General features: G+C 41.1%; 1 long non-coding RNA gene across 1 annotated transcript; it reads left to right on the top strand.

Annotated features, from left to right (window-relative positions):
• Nucleotides 1-1,309: 1,309 nt before the first annotated feature.
• LOC121423055 lies at nucleotides 1,310-6,094 on the top strand. The gene is made up of 2 exons (XR_005971226.1): nucleotides 1,310-1,404; nucleotides 5,986-6,094. It is a non-coding gene; the product is annotated as an uncharacterized LOC121423055 (long non-coding RNA).
• The last annotated feature ends 4,545 nt before the right edge of the window (nucleotides 6,095-10,639 follow it).

The following is a 10,639-nucleotide window of genomic DNA, read 5'->3' as shown; positions in this document are numbered from 1 at the left end:
TTTAATGATAAAACAAAATGGAATAACCCAACTAAAATGGAATAGCCCAAAATGAAAATATAAAGCAATTTAATGAAATGAAGACAAAATGGAATAGCCCGACTAAAATGGAATAGCCCAAAATGAAAAAAGGAGTAATTTAATGATAAAAAAGCAAAATGGAATCGCCCAATTATTATCAAAGTAATTTAAAGATAAAAAACAAAATGGAATCGCCCAAAATGAAAAATTAACAGTAATTTAATGATTAAAAACAAAAGGGAATAACCCATAAAAAAATGGAATAGCCAAATAATTGGAAAAGCCAAATAAAAATAGAAGTAATCTCTTGATAAAAACAAAATGGAATCGCCCAAATTATTATCAAAGTAATTTAAAGATAAAAAACAAAATGGAATCGCCCAAAATGAAAAATACAGTAATTAAATGATTAAAAAACAAAAGGGAATAACCCATATAAAAATGGAATAGCCCAAATGAAAAATAGAAGTAATCTCATGATAAAAACAAAATGGAATCGCCCAATTATTATCAAAGTAATTTAAAGATAAAAACAAAATGGAATCGCCCAAAATGAAAAAAAAGGATTTTAAAGACGGCTTGACGATTTAAAAATGATTTATTAGCGGGCTAGCAAAATACACATTTTAGTTTGTTTTGATTTTGAAAGGGGGCGTGGTTGCCCGAGAAAGGGCTCGTCCCCGACCCGTAAAGGGCGGGGCAGCGCTTTTTGGCGCCCGCGCCAAAGAATTTGGGCACAATGCCAGACATTTGCCGCGGTTGAGCTATGCGCGGATAAAAGTGCGGGGAATGCTTCATTTTCGTTTTGGCTTTCAATGAAAGAGATGACGGTGCATGTGTAAAGCGTGCTTACAAAATTTTTTGAAAATTTTCTTTCGGCACTGGCAACTAGGCCTAGGTGGCAGATATTTCGACATTTGTCTAGCTACCTATACCGGATATCTACACAAAGGATTCATACTTTTATTGGATTATACAGACGCTGATTTCAGTTTTTTACTGTCTTCAGACTTCAGCCTCAGGAATTGTTGCCGTAGAACTAAGACTAAGTTAGCTGTGCCGATTTGTGGACCTAAAAGATTCAGTTTGCAACTTCAGGATTGAATTTTTTCTTGGCGGTTCGCTTGATTGAACTTTGGAGGTGATTGCATCCAGGATTCATTGGACTTGGGCTGAGTGACGGACTTCGAGTCTAACTCTAGTTTCGCGCAGCGAAGATCGCCAAAGGTTAAGGCCAAGAAAAATAACGACCGCAGGTGCGAGGAAGGGAGATGACACACGCCGAAGAGGAGGCCGGTCGGCCGAGAGGTCCACGGGCGACGTCAACCCCCGCAAGTGTGGATCTGGGGCTGGGAGGCGGCAACAACGGGCCAGGAAGGAGCGGTGAGTTAAATCCCTCTCAGTCTCAAGTTGTCGATGTTGATGAAAAAAGTGGTAGGCCTAGGTCTAAAGTTGGTGATAAAATGGCAGAGCTAGATCTAGATCTAGTGGGGCGGGAAGGCCAGGCGCCCGTGGGCAGATCTATTGCTTGGCATGAGATAGTAGCTCAGGAGTCGGATACCGGTAGCTCGGGGCAGGCTCAGCCAGCAGTTTCAGTGCCGGCGCGGTCGGCAGGGGTAGCCGAAGATCTAGGCCTAGATCTAGTGGAGGTCGGTGTTGAGAGATCTGAGCCCCAGGCGCCTAGGCTTTCTGCCGTGTTGGGGGCACCGGAACCATTTATTAGCGCATGCGACCCACTAGGTGTGGAAGTGGCTATCTCACTGAAGGAAAAAATTTGGGCAAGTGAATATATAGATTTGGGAGTGCTCCTTAAGCATAATAATGCACGTGATGAGTTTGGGGCCTTGAGTGTAGGTGACACCACTTTGAGTTTGTGTCAATCGGGATCTGGTCTTGGTTTGCAACTTCAACCTCAATCAAAGGCTAAGAAAATCATGTCGGTAGAGCAGTGGACTTCGGTGTTTCTAGTATTTGCCTCAATTTACGCTGAGAAGCACATTGAAAGGAGCAGGGAGCTCATGAAATATATGGATTTGATAAGGCATGCAGCCCGTGCGTTTGCAGGTTATGGCTGGCGTGACTATGACACTCAGTTTAGGAGCAAGCAGGCGCGTTTACCCCGGCGATCCTGGGCGAGCGTCGACGCCGAGTTGTGGTTGATGCTGGTGGCCTCTAATGGTCCGCGGCAGCGCCACAATTTACCCCATGCCCCCGCCATCAGTTCTACAGAGGGGAGTACGGCGCGAGAAAATCTTTTCCCTTCGGAGGAAAGGGACCCGGAGCCAATGGCACACCCAGCCGAGGCGTGTGCTTTGCCTTTAATAGAGGCAAGTGCATGCGAGGCAAAGCTTGCATCTATGAGCACAAGTGTTCCCGCTGCCAGGCGACAGGTCATGGGGCTAAGCAGTGTAGCCAAGGGCGGGCCGGTTCCAGTCCCGCTGGCAGTAAATAGGTCTACGGCTAGTGCGGTGTCGTCTATTGCTCCGACCCCTATAAGTTAGCACGTTTGGTGCCCATGTTAGCTACTTATCCTAATCAGGAGCATGCTCAGTGCTTGTATAATGGTTTTAAGTTTGGTTTTTCATTACATTTTGAAGGGGACAGGGTCCCATTGGTTGTTAAAAACCTGAAATCAGCATTCGAACACATGGATACGTTGAAAAAGAAATTGAGGGATGAAATAGACTTAGGTAGGATAGTTGGGCCTTTTGTTGTTCCTCCCTTCGAGAATATGAGGTGTTCACCAGTGGGGTTGGTGCCCAAAAAGGCCCCAGGGGAGTTCCGTATGATTCAACATTTATCGGCACCCAGGGGAAATTCAGTTAATGATGGCATACCGGAGGGGCAGTGTACAGTAACATATTCGTCCTTTGATTCGGCGGTAGATATTGTGACGCAATTGGGGCGGGGTGCCCTTATGGGAAAGACTGACATTAAGTCAGCTTTCAGGCTCTTGCCTGTTCACCCAAAAGATTTTGAGTTGCTTGGGATGTATATAGATGGTCGTTACTATTTTGATCGTTGTTTGCCGATGGGCTGCGCAGTTTCTTGTTCCACTTTTGAATGTTTTAGTACTTTTTTAGAGTTTTGCGCGAGAAAAGTTGCGAAGTCGCAAAATATTGTCCATTATTTGGATGATTTCTTTTTTGCAGGCGGCCCTGCCTCGGAGGATTGCAGGCGGGCAATGCATTGTTTTGAAGCAATTTGCGAACGATTTGGGGTGCCCATAGCGCGAGAAAAAACGGAAGGCCCGACCACACAGTTGTCATATCTTGGGCTGGTAATAGATAGCGTTTCTCAGCAGGTTCGGGTACCGGAGACAAAATTGAGAAATTAGTAGGGAAATTAAATTGGGCGGTACAGAAACAAAAAATTTCCCTAAGAGACATTCAGTCGATTGTAGGTAGTCTAAACTTTGTATGTAAGGCAATTGCTCCAGGGCGAGCATTCATGAGACGGCTCATTGACTTAACTAAGAGCGTTAAGCGTCCTTTTCACATGGTTAGGTTGACGAGAGGGGCTAAGGCTGACTTGCGGGTTTGTGTTGGAGTTCTTGGCACATTTTAATGGTCAAGTTTTCTTCCGGGCTCCAGGCTGGTTTGGAAGCGAGGAAATTCAGTTTTTCACTGATGCGGCGGCTGGCATTGGTTTTGGAATTTTCTTTGGAGGCAGGTGGGCTCAATCCAGGTGGCCTGCTGATTTCCAGGCCGGTAGGAGGTCTATAGCTTTTTTAGAGCTATTCCCTATTTGGGTAGGCTTGGAGATTTGGGGCATGGAGCTAAAGGACAAGAATATATTGTTTAATTGTGATAATCAGGCCGTGGTGGCAGTACTTAACAAGCAGTCGGCGCTATGCCCTGATATTATGGTTTTGGTGAGGAAGGTGGTGATTATATGTTTAAGCAATAATATAGTGTTGAGGGCTAGGCATGTACATGGATGTGATAATGGTATAGCTGATGCACTATCTCGATTTCAGATGCCGAGGTTCCATGCGTTAGCACCGGGGGGCCGCCCGGGAGGGCGTGGAGGTTCCAGTCCGTCTTTGGAAGAGCTGGCTATCGAGAGAAGTCGACTGCTGATGGCTTCTAGGGCAGCTCGAACACACACAACTTACTCTATTGCCTTGGGGGCATACGTGAAATTTTGTAAAGTGTACGGATACGACCCCCAGCTACCCCCTAATGTAGAATGGGTGGCGCAGTTCATTTCTTATTTATCCTTTATGGGATATGCAGGGTCTACTATTCAAACATACATATCTGGGTTGGCATTTTATATGAGTTCATCTGGGCTAAAGGATGTGACCAAGAGTTTTGTGATTACAAGGTTAATTGAAGGGTGTAGGCGAAGTACTTTGAGAAGAGATGCTAGGCATCCAATCACATTGTCTGTGTTAAATAGAATGCTCGCCTACTTGAGGCATGTTTGTGGTAGTCATTACGATGTTTTGATGTACTCTGCTGCTTTTTCAGTGGCATTTTATGGTTTGTTGAGAGTTAGTGAGTTGACAGTAGAGTCCAGGCATAGATGTGAGTCTATTCTGCAGCACACAGATGTTAGGGTCACTGGCGATGCACCGCATCGCAGGGTGGAATTATTCCTAAGGAAGTCAAAGACTGACCAGCGGGGAAATGGGTGCACCATTTCGATACCAGAGTTGGGGACAGTTAGCTGCCCTGTGATGGCGGTTATTCGTTATTTAGAAATCCGCCCAAAGAATGGTGGAGCCTTCTTTTGTTCATATGGTGCTCTCCCGCTAACTAGGCGTGAATTTGGAAACATGATAAAACGATGTTTGACATACGGGGATATGCCGGCGGCAATGTTTTCATCGCATTCCTTTCGTATTGGGGCGGCTACGACCGCTGCCATGGCCGGTTGCTCGGATGAGGAAATCCAACGCATGGGGCGTTGGGTTTCGAGTGCACATCGGAGATATATAAGACTCGACATGGTTAAGTAAAAAAAAATAAAAAAAAAAAAAAAAAAAAAAGAACGAAAATATATATGAAATGATGATTTTAGGTTATTTGACATTTTGACCAAAATCAGGTGTAAGTTATCTTCCAATAATGTCACAACGCGTTTACTTTACACGAGGACATGTGCTTTAATCAAAGCCGTGGCCGATGGGTTGTTGGATATTTGGGTGTATAATTCTCAATATATCTGCTTACATGGTATTGTTTTATTTTATTCAGCCCTATTCAGAAGCAGGGTGGTATGTTCAGTGCCAAGAGGCTTGTTTACAAAGGAGCCCTTGTTACAGTATACATTATACATTATGCATCATATATTATACATTATACATTATACTTTATTACATTCTTTATACAAAATGAAGAAAGAGATGGTACTATATTGATGGGAATGTGTTTATACGTTATACATTATACATTATACCTTATACATTTTACATTATACATTATACCTTATACATTTTACATTATACATTATACATTATTATAAATTGATTGGAATGTGCTCAGACATTATACATTATACATTATTATATATTGGTTGGAATGTGTTTATACATTATACATTATTACATTATACAAAAGGAAGAAAGGGATAGTACTATATTGATTGGAAGGTGTTTGGAACATCAGATTGATCATAACGACCCCCCCCCCCCCCCCCTGTACATGTTGATATCAATATACATGTATCATCAAAATAACTCTGGGCTTAATATTGAATGAGTAAGTGCGGGTTTAATGATATCACACAATTACGAGCATTCTGCTTTTTAGAGAGAATGTTACAACGGTATAATGACGTGTTTAATATCAATGCTTTCAGGATTAAGGGGAGGGGTCAAAAATGTGATTACATACATTGTATCTTGGAGGGGAAAACCCCGTGATGAAGGGGTGGTGAAGGGTAGCAGACCTTTCAGGGGGAAATTTTCATACTTCAAAATTCTGCCCAGCCCTCTTTTCTTGTTTTCTATTACAGGACCTGTGGTGTGGATCATAGGGGACTCGATAGTGTTTTGGGCACATCGCAGGGCGAAGAACACCGGCGAGGCTGACCTTGGACTTGGAACGTCGGTCCGCTGGTTGGGGAAAAGGGGGCTACGAATTGAAGGGGTAAGCGATTGGTTAGATAAGATGGGTCGGAGTGAACCAAAGCCTTCAGTAGTAGTATTGCATGTAGGAACGAATGACATTGAGGCACTGTCCAAGAAGAAGCTGGCTAGTTTGACGTATAGACTTTTTGACGCCAATAAGGACAAATTTCAAATAGTGTGGTCGGACATTTTGGAGAGGGTTTGGTACCCCGCTGGCTGTACAGGAGATCAAGGTAAATTGGACTTAAAGAGAAGGGCGGCCAATAGGTACGCCAAGGCTTTAGCTGCAAGATTTCATGGTAAAGCCATACCGCATCCATCAATATCCCATAATGACATTTCGCTGTACAGAACTGATGGCCTACATCTGGCCGATGAAGGGTTGGACAGATTTATCAGTGAGTTAAAAGTTGGTCTTTCATATCTTCGTTGAGTATGTATTTATACATTTTACCTTAGTCGCTCCGGCGTGACCGACTCCAGACCGTCCGATCCGATAGTATGAATAAGGGTTTTGGCTGGTCTGGAGCCGGTTTCACCAGTGTGTCTATGCTTTCATAATGTATCATTTGTTGTTATTTAGCTGCTCATGCATTTACGTTCAATGTATGCATGCATTAAATCATGTTGGGGTCAGTTATGGATAACCTAGATATACATTGTAATGGAGGAATGAGCAATGTTCCCTGGTACCCCCCCCCCCCCCCCTGGTAAAAGCACTAAGGATGATAACGTTGGTGAATACTAGTAGAATGATCCTGTAATGGTTGCTAAGATTTATTGAATATCTTGGTAGATACGAGTAAAATTTTGACGTGTTTGTTGGCGGTCGATCATATATAAATAAATTATATATTCTCGTTTGGCGGTAATTTGGCAATTAGGCCACCTGAAACACGTATTTTCCAAGAATAATTGGGTATTTCTGGTCATGCCAGGGCAGGCATGTGGATTTTAATCAATTATGTTATGTTATTATGTAAGTTGCAGGTCCCCACTCGTTACCTAGGTGAGGGGGACCTATTTGTACATACAAATGTTTGAGAACGCTGTTAAACTGAAATAATTGTGTCATGCTTAAAGTTTAATCTTAGCCTGACCTGATCTTAAAGGCGGGCAGGCTGGTCTATAGTCATGGGCATTCATATATCTCTATATGCTATATTTATGTCATCTGTAATCCACCGATAGCTCATAATTAATAGCTGTGCTGGGATTCCGGTCCGGCTAGCAGGGAACCAGTGGGAAAACAGCCATGAATTTTAAACATTGAAGAACTTACGAGGGGGGCCTTCTAGCCGGGGGTTTAACCCCTCTCCGAGGAGCTTATTAAACAAGGGTATCGGTTGGTTACAGACATTATCGGTATATGTATATGTGATGATATTCATACACTGTACACAAAAAGCAGAATTGGTAAAGATGCACATTCATCTCTATTTTCATTAAAGCCACGACAAATCGCAATTCACTTGTTCTTGTTGTTTTGTTAGCCGTGAATAATGGATTTTAAAGACGGCTTGACGATTTAAAATGATTTATTAGCGGGCTAGCAAAATACACATTTTAGTTTGTTTTGATTTTGAAAGGGGGCGTGGTTGCCCGAGAAAGGGCTCGTGACCCGACCCGTAAAGGGCGGGGCAGCGCTTTTTGGCGCCCGCGCCAAAGAATTTGGGCACAATGCCAGACATTTGCCGCGGTTGAGCTATGCGCGGATAAAAGTGCGGGGAATGCTTCATTTTCGTTTTGGCTTTCAATGAAGAGAGATGACGGTGCATGTGTAAAGCGTGCTTACAAAATTCCCACCTCCTCCCCATTACCATCCTCTAGTTATAATTAAGGGGGATGTTGACATATATATCGTGGGGGGATTCTTGCATATTATGGATATGGTTGTGTATTTATTGTCCTTGTGCATTCTTAATGTTATTTTGTTTATTTAGTTTTTGTTTGCAAGGAAGAAGTCAATTCGAAATTACTATGAAGCAGGTTATGCCTCAAACGTTCATGTGAGTTGTCATAAAAATCCAAGTTATGGATGGTTATAGAAAAAATCTGGGGATTGAAATTATAATTTTCTCAGGTCATTTGAGAAGAAATGTTTATGAATTCATAATTTCTATGTATGTTTTATTTTCCTCTACCATGAGCATTATATATGAAGAAATGTTTGATAAGATTGCATAGGCTTCATTTCAGATAAAGTTATTTCTCGGGTCTGCATCGGACTCCTTAGGAATTAGACGGAAGTATTGTCCCAATTTTTAGGCTTCTTCAAGTTCAGCCGAATGTTCAGGTCTTTAGGCGTAGTATGTTGGTATACTTATGTGAATTTGTATGGTAATTTTGTCATGGTGTATTTATTATTAATACTGCCCACCTTTGGTATAGGAAGCAGCTCACGCATCAGTCAGATTTGAGTTATGGTTTTTAAATATCTGTTGTGTGCTGCCCGTTCAGGCAGAAATTGTGAAGAAATGATCGTTTTGGGGAAAGATATTGAAGAAAATATTATTTAGTTTAATTGCATTGATGTATATGTTAATGACGAACACGCATTGGTCATTTACAACGAGTGATACTTTCGTACCTTGCTTCCCTTTGCCAGAGTATGGCCATATTAGTGAATTTCGTTTGGTGAAACAAATTTCTTTCTGAATTCAATTTCCTTTATTAAAGTTCCTTTAAGGGGCTCAATAATTTCAGTGGGATGAAAATTGGATACCTATAGTTGGCTTGAATACCAGCAGTAGTTGATCTTGGCAAAGTGTGATTAGGGGGGGGGGGGGGGGGTACAAGTACTTTTGCATTTATATTTTCCAGGGAAGTTGTATTTGTTGAATCTATATGATACTCTATAATGAATGGTGTATGAAGTAGTTGGAGGTGTGATGGTATACTTTTCATGGTTAATTTCAGAATCTAGGCAGAGCCTAGGCTGATAGAAGAGCGTAACACGAATCCAAATTCGAGGGTGTTTGACCTGGTCGCACACCAATCCTAACAACGATCGTCGTGCATAAGTGGGCCGTAAGGGAATTTTATCCTCCTGTCCTATTTTGGCCAGTGGGCAGGCGGGTTTTCGCCCTTACTCGTTTTTGGGAGGAGTGTTGACGCCTTGTGTGTTGTTGAAAAACAAGCAGTTGAAGTTCTGGGGGCATGATTTCAGTAAGAGGCGCATTATTAAAGTACCTCCTTTTTTCCTTTCCATGCCAGGGCAGGCATGTGGATTTTAATCAATTATGTTATGTTATTATGTAAGTTGCAGGTCCCCACTCGTTACCTAGGTGAGGGGGACCTATTTGTACATACAAATGTTTGAGAACGCTGTTAAACTGAAATAATTGTGTCATGCTTAAAGTTTAATCTTAGCCTGACCTGATCTTAAAGGCGGGCAGGCTGGTCTATAGTCATGGGCATTCATATATCTCTATATGCTATATTTATGTCATCTGTAATCCACCGATAGCTCATAATTAATAGCTGTGCTGGGATTCCGGTCCGGCTAGCAGGGAACCAGTGGGAAAACAGCCATGAATTTTAAACATTGAAGAACTTACGAGGGGGCCTTCTAGCCGGGGTTTAACCCCTCTCCGAGGAGCTTATTAAACAAGGGTATCGGTTGGTTACAGACATTATCGGTATATGTATATGTGATGATATTCATACACTGTACACAAAAAGCAGAATTGGTAAAGATGCACATTCATCTCTATTTTCATTAAAGCCACGACAAATCGCAATTCACTTGTTCTTGTTGTTTTGTTAGCCGTGAATAACGGTAATTTAAAGATAATAAACAAAATGTAATAGTCCAAATAAAATGGAAAAGCCAAATAAAAATTGAAGTAATCTCATGATAAAAACAAAATGGAATCGCCCAATTATTATTAAAGTAATTTAAAGATAAAAACAAAATGGAATCGCCCAAAATGAAAAATAACACTAATTTAATGATTAAAAACAAAATGGAATAACCCAACTAAAATGGAATAGCCCAAAATGAAAAATAAAAGTAATTTAATGATTGAAAACAAAATGGAATCGCCCAATTATTATCAAAGTAATTTAAAGATAAAAAACAAAATGGAATCGCCCAAAATGAAAAATAACAGTAATTTAATGATTAAAAACAAAATGGAATATCCCAACTAAAATGGAATAGCCCAAAAGGAAAATATAAAGCAATTTAATGATTGAAGACAAAATGGAATAGCCCGACTAAAATGGAATAGCCCAAAATGAAAAATAGGAGTAATTTAATGATAAAAAGCAAAATGGAATCGCCCAATTATTATCAAAGTAATTTAAAGATAAAAAACAAAATGGAATCGCCCAAAATGAAAATTAACAGTAATTTAATGATTAAAAACAAAAGGGAATAACCCATATAAAAATGGAATAGCCCAAATAAAATGGAATAGCCCAAATAAAAATAGAAGTAATCTCTTGATAAAAAACAAAATGGAATCGCCCAATTATAATCAAAGTAATTTAAAGATAAAAAACAAAATGGAATCGCCCAAAATGAAAAATAAC

The sequence above is a fragment of the Lytechinus variegatus genome, chromosome 10 (genome assembly GCF_018143015.1).
Source record: "Lytechinus variegatus isolate NC3 chromosome 10, Lvar_3.0, whole genome shotgun sequence".
Classification (NCBI taxonomy): Eukaryota; Metazoa; Echinodermata; class Echinoidea; order Temnopleuroida; family Toxopneustidae; genus Lytechinus; species Lytechinus variegatus.
Note: the sequence above shows the minus strand (reverse complement) of the source record. Positions and strands in the feature narration are given on the sequence as shown.